Consider the following 7,319-nt stretch of genomic DNA (forward strand, 5'->3'; position numbering starts at 1 on the left):
AACACTGACCTCAACTGAGGCGAGGGAGACCTCCAATTTTTTTTTTTTTTTTATGTTGTCCAGGGTTCCTTTGTGACCTCCCCGATAAGTCGTTGCTCTGGTCTTGGGGTCATTTCCTTCAGATGGTAACTCCTGGTAAGATTTACCACTGTTCCATGTTCTTCATTTGTGGAAAATGACTCTCATCGTGGCTGGCTGGAGTCCTAAAACTTTAGTAATGACTTTTGCAACCCTTTCCAGCCTGAAAGATGCCTGATAATGATCCACTTATTTGTAACTATTCCCAAAATATTTATACTGTAAAATGTATTTTCTCAAATGACCATAATAACAATTGAATAATGATGAATTGAGTACTTGATATTCCACAATTTATTGCTATGACTATTATGATATGATGCAAGCGATTATGATGATGATGATGATTATTAGTCGTAGTAGTAGTAGTACTAGTACAAGTCGTAGTAGTAGTAGTAGACTTATGTAATACCATGTAACTATCTGAATTATTATTGTTACTACTGAAATTCCACTGACAAAATGGTCCAAAGAACGGATGGATGCATGGTTCCATCTACTGCATTCAAGAGCACCACAAACGCTTGAAGAAAAACCCTTCTGGAAGAGATTTCATTCTTGGCCAGCAGAGGGCAGCACTGACACACTTCAGTTGCAAAGTCGAGGTGCTGGGCTCCAACTTCGATCCGCTTCTCATCCTTCCAGTCATCCAGCAATCGTCAGCAGTACTTTTCCTCACTATGCTCGTGTGGGTGTGCTGGAGCCTAACCCTACTGACATTGGGTGAGAGGCGGGCTACACCCTGGACCGGTCACCAGTCACTTGCAGGGAAGAACCTGTCAACAACCATTCCCACCTACAGACACTTTTTCTTCAATGAACCAAACAAAGCATATTTTGTTCACTTTAGCTAAACGGGGTACGTATTATCACAGATCATGATTCTTCTGTTCTTTTAATTCCCACCAGAATGTGAATGCTCCTAACACACTTATCAGATGATGATTTATCGAAAAAACTTGCAATCCTTCCATCACTGGACTGGAGGGTCTAACTGGGAAAAAGGAGAATTAATCACATGATAGAACATGTACATTGGATAATGGTTATTCACCCCCCCGCCCCCCACCTCCCTTTGCTCCGAAGAAGCTCCTCTGTTTGAGTCCCATTAGTTATGAGGCGGCCATTGTTCTTTGTCAGCCAAATGAGAGGGCATACACATCATTGAGCAGCTCGACTCTTCACTGCGCCTCATCACATGTTTTGAGTGTATGAAAGCGGAGAAGGCTGCCCACGCTGTGAAGGATGCTTTCCACCGCACGGCACACATAATTAATAGGGAAAAGGGGGAAAAGAGTGACCTGACAATGGTGGAAAAACTCCCTGGCATTTTCTCCTGACACACTGATTAGAGCTGATCCTGTTTCCGCCTCTAATCGCCGTTTTGTTTGCCGTGAATGTGCCTCAGCATTCCTGATTGGGAGAAAACTTGAGATGCGTTGGTGCATGCTGAAGATGTGTGAATTCAATCGGCTTGTGCATTGTACAAATACGAACAGCGATATGCAGTGATGGGAGGCAACAACGTACAGCCACGTACTTCAGTTATTTTTTCGGTGATCTGTATTTGTTTTGTATTATGTTGTATGTTCAGGTTTAATTGTGTTATTTTGCTGGCTCCATTGATATGAGTCAAGTACGATACTGAAAATGCAACTCAAAAAAGCACCAAGAATTACACAATCATTCAACCAAGAGAATGGAGAAAAAAAACAGTAGGCTAGCAACCCCCCCCACCCAAAAAAAAAAAAACCCTGCTTTTTGTATGGTACATCAGCATTTACATTTACATTCAATAAAGCAAAACGTTCTAGTGGGCTTTCGCTTTCTCATTCCACAGCTCTTAAACCGTTTAAAGCTAGCCCAAAAACAAAGGATAATATTACACAGAAGGCAGACCTAACTTTGTTGCCATTTGAAAAAAAAAAAAAAAAAAAACCCGAAACAAAGTTAAAAGTTTCCAGAATGAAAGTATTTTACCTGATCAGCTGCACAGACTGCAGTGCAATACTTTTGTCATAAAAATATTTTTCTTACGATTGCTAGTATATTTTAATGATTGCTATCATTGCCTTCCAATGCAAATTGAGACCCTTACAATTACATTTGTCAAAATGACCAATAAAATCAGCACTTAATGGTTTTATCAGTTGTCTCTTTAAGCAGGCGGGACTTCACATTTTTTTGCAGTGGAGTCATTTTGTTTTATCCGGCAGACGAGGACCACACTCAGATAGTGTGTCAATGCTCAAGAATGTAGATCTGTCAATAAGCATAGCAAAATATCATTTTCCCTCCCTTTCATTTCTCTCTCTCTCTCTCTCTCTCTCTCTCTCTCTCTCTCTGCCAGGCTACTTTGAAGTAAATAGTGAAAGGATCCCAGACTGTAGCAAATTACCTGCGGACTGAAGCATTTTTGACCTAAGTCCTAAGAGAAGGGGCGAGCCACTTTTCCAGGCGGCCCCTTTGCCGTTTTTAATCTGAGGCTGAGGGAAACAGTGGCGCTGACAGAATGATGGGACAGCTGGACATGCTTCCAGGCCGCCAGTAACGGGCCAGAGAGAAGCCAGGAGAAGGGCCACTGCAGATATCTCAGCACCAAACCAACAACTCAACAGAAGACCTGAGGATTGGCCGGACGGACGCGTCTTCTCAGGGATCCCCATCCCAAATCTGGAATAATCACGATGTGTTGCTCTCATTTTGGATTTTCAACATTATCTATTTAGATATGAAATGAAGACATCATCAGGGAGTAATCAATATGTGTCCATATGTCATATGGATGGTGGTTGTTTCATGAAAATGAGAACAGGGACACAATACGAGTCATTACATCATCGTTAAGAAACTTCCATTGTGTATTAGAAACATTTAACACTTTGGGATCCATGAAGAGTTTTGCTTATCCACAAGGAATGTTTCATTGTTTCTGTGTTAAGCAATGATGAATTGACATGTAGGCAGCAGGTGGTTAACATGTCTACCTAACCATCAGGTGGTTCAGGTTCAAATCCTGGCTCAGGCCCTCCTGTGAGGAGTCTGCATTTTCTTTCTGTTACTTGCATGGGTTTTTACACTTCTGAAGAATGGTGAAAAGTTTTATGTGAGACACTTTGTGCCTGTGACACAGTCCTGAAACCTCAACAGGGTTTGCTTGCCATGTAGATTTTTTTAGATTAAGTCTTTAGGCTCTCCTTGATTAACAAAGTACTGAAAAAAGGACAATTTGATTTATGATTATGTCCGATTACTTTTGCTCACTTAAAAAAGGTGGAGGTGGAGGAGGCATTTATATAATGTTTTGTACATCCTACATCGTTCACCTGATTTGGATGTAAATACCCTCAAATTCAAGCTCAGAGAATGAACTTAAAGCATGTGGCGATTTTTTTCATTTCAAATCCATTGTGGTGTTGTACAGAGCTGGAATGCTGAAAATTGTCTCGACATTTATGGCCTTGACTGTAGGCTGTATGTGACAACTAGAGAACAATATTGCTGAAAAATGCTGCTGATGTATTGACATTAGAAGGGAACATTATTTTTATATTAGCTAGGAAGACTTTATATTTTTATTGCCTCCAGCACTTTCTGTTTTAAGGGGCCTGTTCTATTTTGTCACTACAATGTTTAATTGCAAATTGTAAAATAAAGCATCCTTTCAAGTTAGCGCACACAGCCAAGCCAGAACATTCCTGTTGCGTGTGCGACTACGCATGGCCAAGATGGCCCAGTGGTGTAACGTGCCAGTCTCAAGGGATTCTGCTCCCCAAAGCAAGGCTACGGTTAACCGTCATTACCTTTTCAAAGGTTTAACATTTGACACATAAATACACCCCACCAGCCCCTTTAACAACCGTAAAATGAACTGCAATGTAAGTACGGAAGTAGCACACCTTGACTACTAGTCATTACAATATACTGTACTTGCTTCACAAAGTACTTAATTGTATAGTGAATGCTTAAAGACGCATAGTTATTCATCTCCTTGTCAGATTTTAGTCTGAGCCCGTGCTATTGCGCCTCTTTCAACATAACGACCTGTGAAGAAATCTTCCAGCAGTTCTCCGATGCTCTCTCATGGAATGTGAACAAAAACAGGAAGCATGAATGAAAACAATGACAAACTTAAATCCCATTTTCGAGATAGGTTGTCCTCACTTAGGGTGAGAGGCGAGGTACACTCTAGTCTGGTCACCAATCAATCACAGGACACATACAGACAAACAACCATTCACGCTCACATTCACATCTAAGGATAATTCAGAGCCTCTAATGAACCTAACCTAATATGCATGTTTTTGGGAATGCTGGAGAAAATTCACACAAATATGTGGAGACTGCACAAGAAGGATGAGCTCAGACTGAAACCCATACATTGCATATGAGCGTAGACATTTCCCTTAAATATGCTTCGGTATATTGATATTCAATCCCAAAAGGCAATTTTGTCATCATAGCCATTCTGTTTTCATGCAGATTTGAACCCTGTTTCTCCACCCTCCACCAATAAAAAAAAAAAATCCCTCTACATGCTGTCAGTCAGGTGAGGGCAACCACCAAGGCCAAAGTATCCCAATCTTGATAATCTGATTAGTTTGGTTCAAACTGCACATGCAAAAGGGATGCTGCTGGTTTCTTGCCATTTCCATGTTCCATTCGTCCACAAAAGTGTATGGAAAGTTGTTCTTTAAGCAACTTAAAAAACACGGAATAATCAAGCCAATACCTTTCTCCCTTTGCACCTGTGGGAGGTAATTACAGGCCTGGAGTAAAGGAACTAAATGGGATCAAATATCATCCAAATAAACCTACAGTCTATGTGGTGGCACATGTGCGTGTATCACATATTGTAGCTTTCATTGTGTGCATGTTTGATGTCCACAGAGAAACTCTGCCCCCTTAATGTGCTTCACCCTAAGTGACCCACAAACATTAATGCAACACTCACCGGTGAAAAACGAAACCAGTTAGGGAACAGAGTTCTCAAATGAGCCTGTCTGTCACTGATTCGGGACAAGGGGCTTTCTTTTTGGTGGATGCATAGGCACACATATTAACGGCACTAATTACTGTACTTCTTCTAAATTCTAAATTCTAAAGTTGCAGAACACTTAAAAATACCAGTACAGTGGTGCCTTGACTGCTATGTCAAATCAATATTCCCAATTGAAGTGAAGGGAAATTCCATTGGTCCGTTCCAGCTCCCCCAAAAAAACACCACCATTTTGTTGTTACCTATTTTTTACAAAACAACACTAGCACAGTATTGTAGAGAATAATAATAAAACATCATAATGTAGAATGTAAATAAATTACTCTTGTAAAACATATTACTGCATGTTGGGACAAGCGGGAAGTCTCAGCAACAAATTTCTGCTTATGCTGTGTGCATCTAAAGGGCCTAGTGAGTACACCTCAGAAACAGGGCCAGTTCTGTGACCCTCTAGACCAGGGATGGACAACTGGGAGCCCGCGGGCCAAATGTGGACACGCCCACATTCAGAGTGGCCACTAGATTAGTTATAGTGAAACTGAAAATGATACAAGACCAGGTTTTAAGTTGTAATAACAGTATTCACCACTAGATGGTAGACTTCAATCGGGTCTTCTCTATCAGATACGAGGCAGCATTGAGTGGATTCGGCACAAATCAGATTGCAGCGGGGCACATCCTGTCAAGAACTAAGAGGAAACAAATCTTGTCTCTAAGGTTAAATCAGAAGCAGATTATATGTTCACCAATTTAAAAGGCAAACCAATGTGGTGAGTTATCATTGAGGCACTATCAGATATGAAATATTTCAAAGTCTCTCGTAGCTGATCTCAAGTCAAAAGTACACAAACAACAGTGTAGTTTTGTTTGTTTTTGTTTTCTGCCTGGAGCCACAACCACACAGGAGGCTGCCCTCATGACATCTTGTGCAGATGCGCTTGAGCTTGTTAAAGCTGAGAAGCCGGAAATTGTGTAGAGGTGTGTTAATGAAATGGCCAGCGCTTCAGCTAATCTGGTTGAAGACTTAAAAGACATTTTTTTTTTTGCCTTGTCACTGACTCATGGAGTTTTTGACATTCACGATTGATCTGAATGAAACAGGTTATGCATGACTGCAAGGATATCTCCCTGGACTTACACAAAAGTACACATGTGATGGATGTTAGCCAGCTGCTGATTTTCACAAGAACAGTTGACAATTCGTTTGACGTGCATGAGGAGTTACTCAAATGTGTGTCTTCAAAAAACACGGACATATTCAATGCCATTAATAGTGTTGTAAACACGTAGGGCGGTCAAGCGGCTCTCATTACGGACGGTGCACTTTGCAGGGCTCCTTCAAGCTAAGTGAATCGCCACCCTATTATGCACTGCATCATGCGTCAAGCAGGTGGGGGAGTAGGCCGATTCATTTGGGGATTTTGAATGACACGCAGGACAAAAATTAGGTCATATAAACCCTTTCAAACACCCTGTAACCTGATAACATGATAAGCTGGCCACTGTAGTAACTGCTGTCCCTGAAAGGGTTGAAATGATATTGTTGTCTTTTACCTGGTTAGGACGTGCCTGGTGCTATGTGGCCCCGAGTAGCGCTGGTGAAAAATTGTGGCCCCCTCCATTGATGAAGTTGCCCATCGCTGCTCGAGATGTAAATTGTTGCCTACTGGCTTGTGAGTCTTTTTATTTTGTATTCTTTGTTTGACTGTTTGTTCCATTCCAAAAACTACTAAAAACAGCTGCACTGGCAACTGTGAGACATTCTTTTGTTTTCACTTCACATGAGCGGTTACATTTGAAACTCGCTCAAAAGTAAAATTTTGACTTGGAACACAAAGCAAAAATCTCACCCAACGATGGTCCAAATCTAAAAAAAAACTGCTAAATTGGGGCACTTGTAAGTCCCCCACTAAAACTGAAAGTATCATTACCGTGTAAATATATTTATGCACTTATAATGGTAATTATGGTGTGTGACATATCAGAGTGGTCCAGGTCTCTCTGATGGATTACTTTTCTGAAGAACAACAACCACGAATCCAATTAAAGCCAAGGAACTTGACTGTCGCACACTCAAAGTAGACAGGAAGTAACCTGAGCCAAACAGGAGGGACTCAAATTAGACAAGGCTTGCTTGGAGAATGACATTTGACATAAGGCGCTCTTGATTCATGCATCAGTGCGCTTCACTATCAGGACCTTCAATCGCATTGGTGCGATGGTTTGTCTTTCGCCCTCTGTA

The sequence above is a fragment of the Hippocampus comes genome, unplaced genomic scaffold (genome assembly GCF_001891065.2).
Source record: "Hippocampus comes isolate QL1 unplaced genomic scaffold, H_comes_QL1_v1.1 scaffold156, whole genome shotgun sequence".
Taxonomy (NCBI): Eukaryota; Metazoa; Chordata; class Actinopteri; order Syngnathiformes; family Syngnathidae; genus Hippocampus; species Hippocampus comes.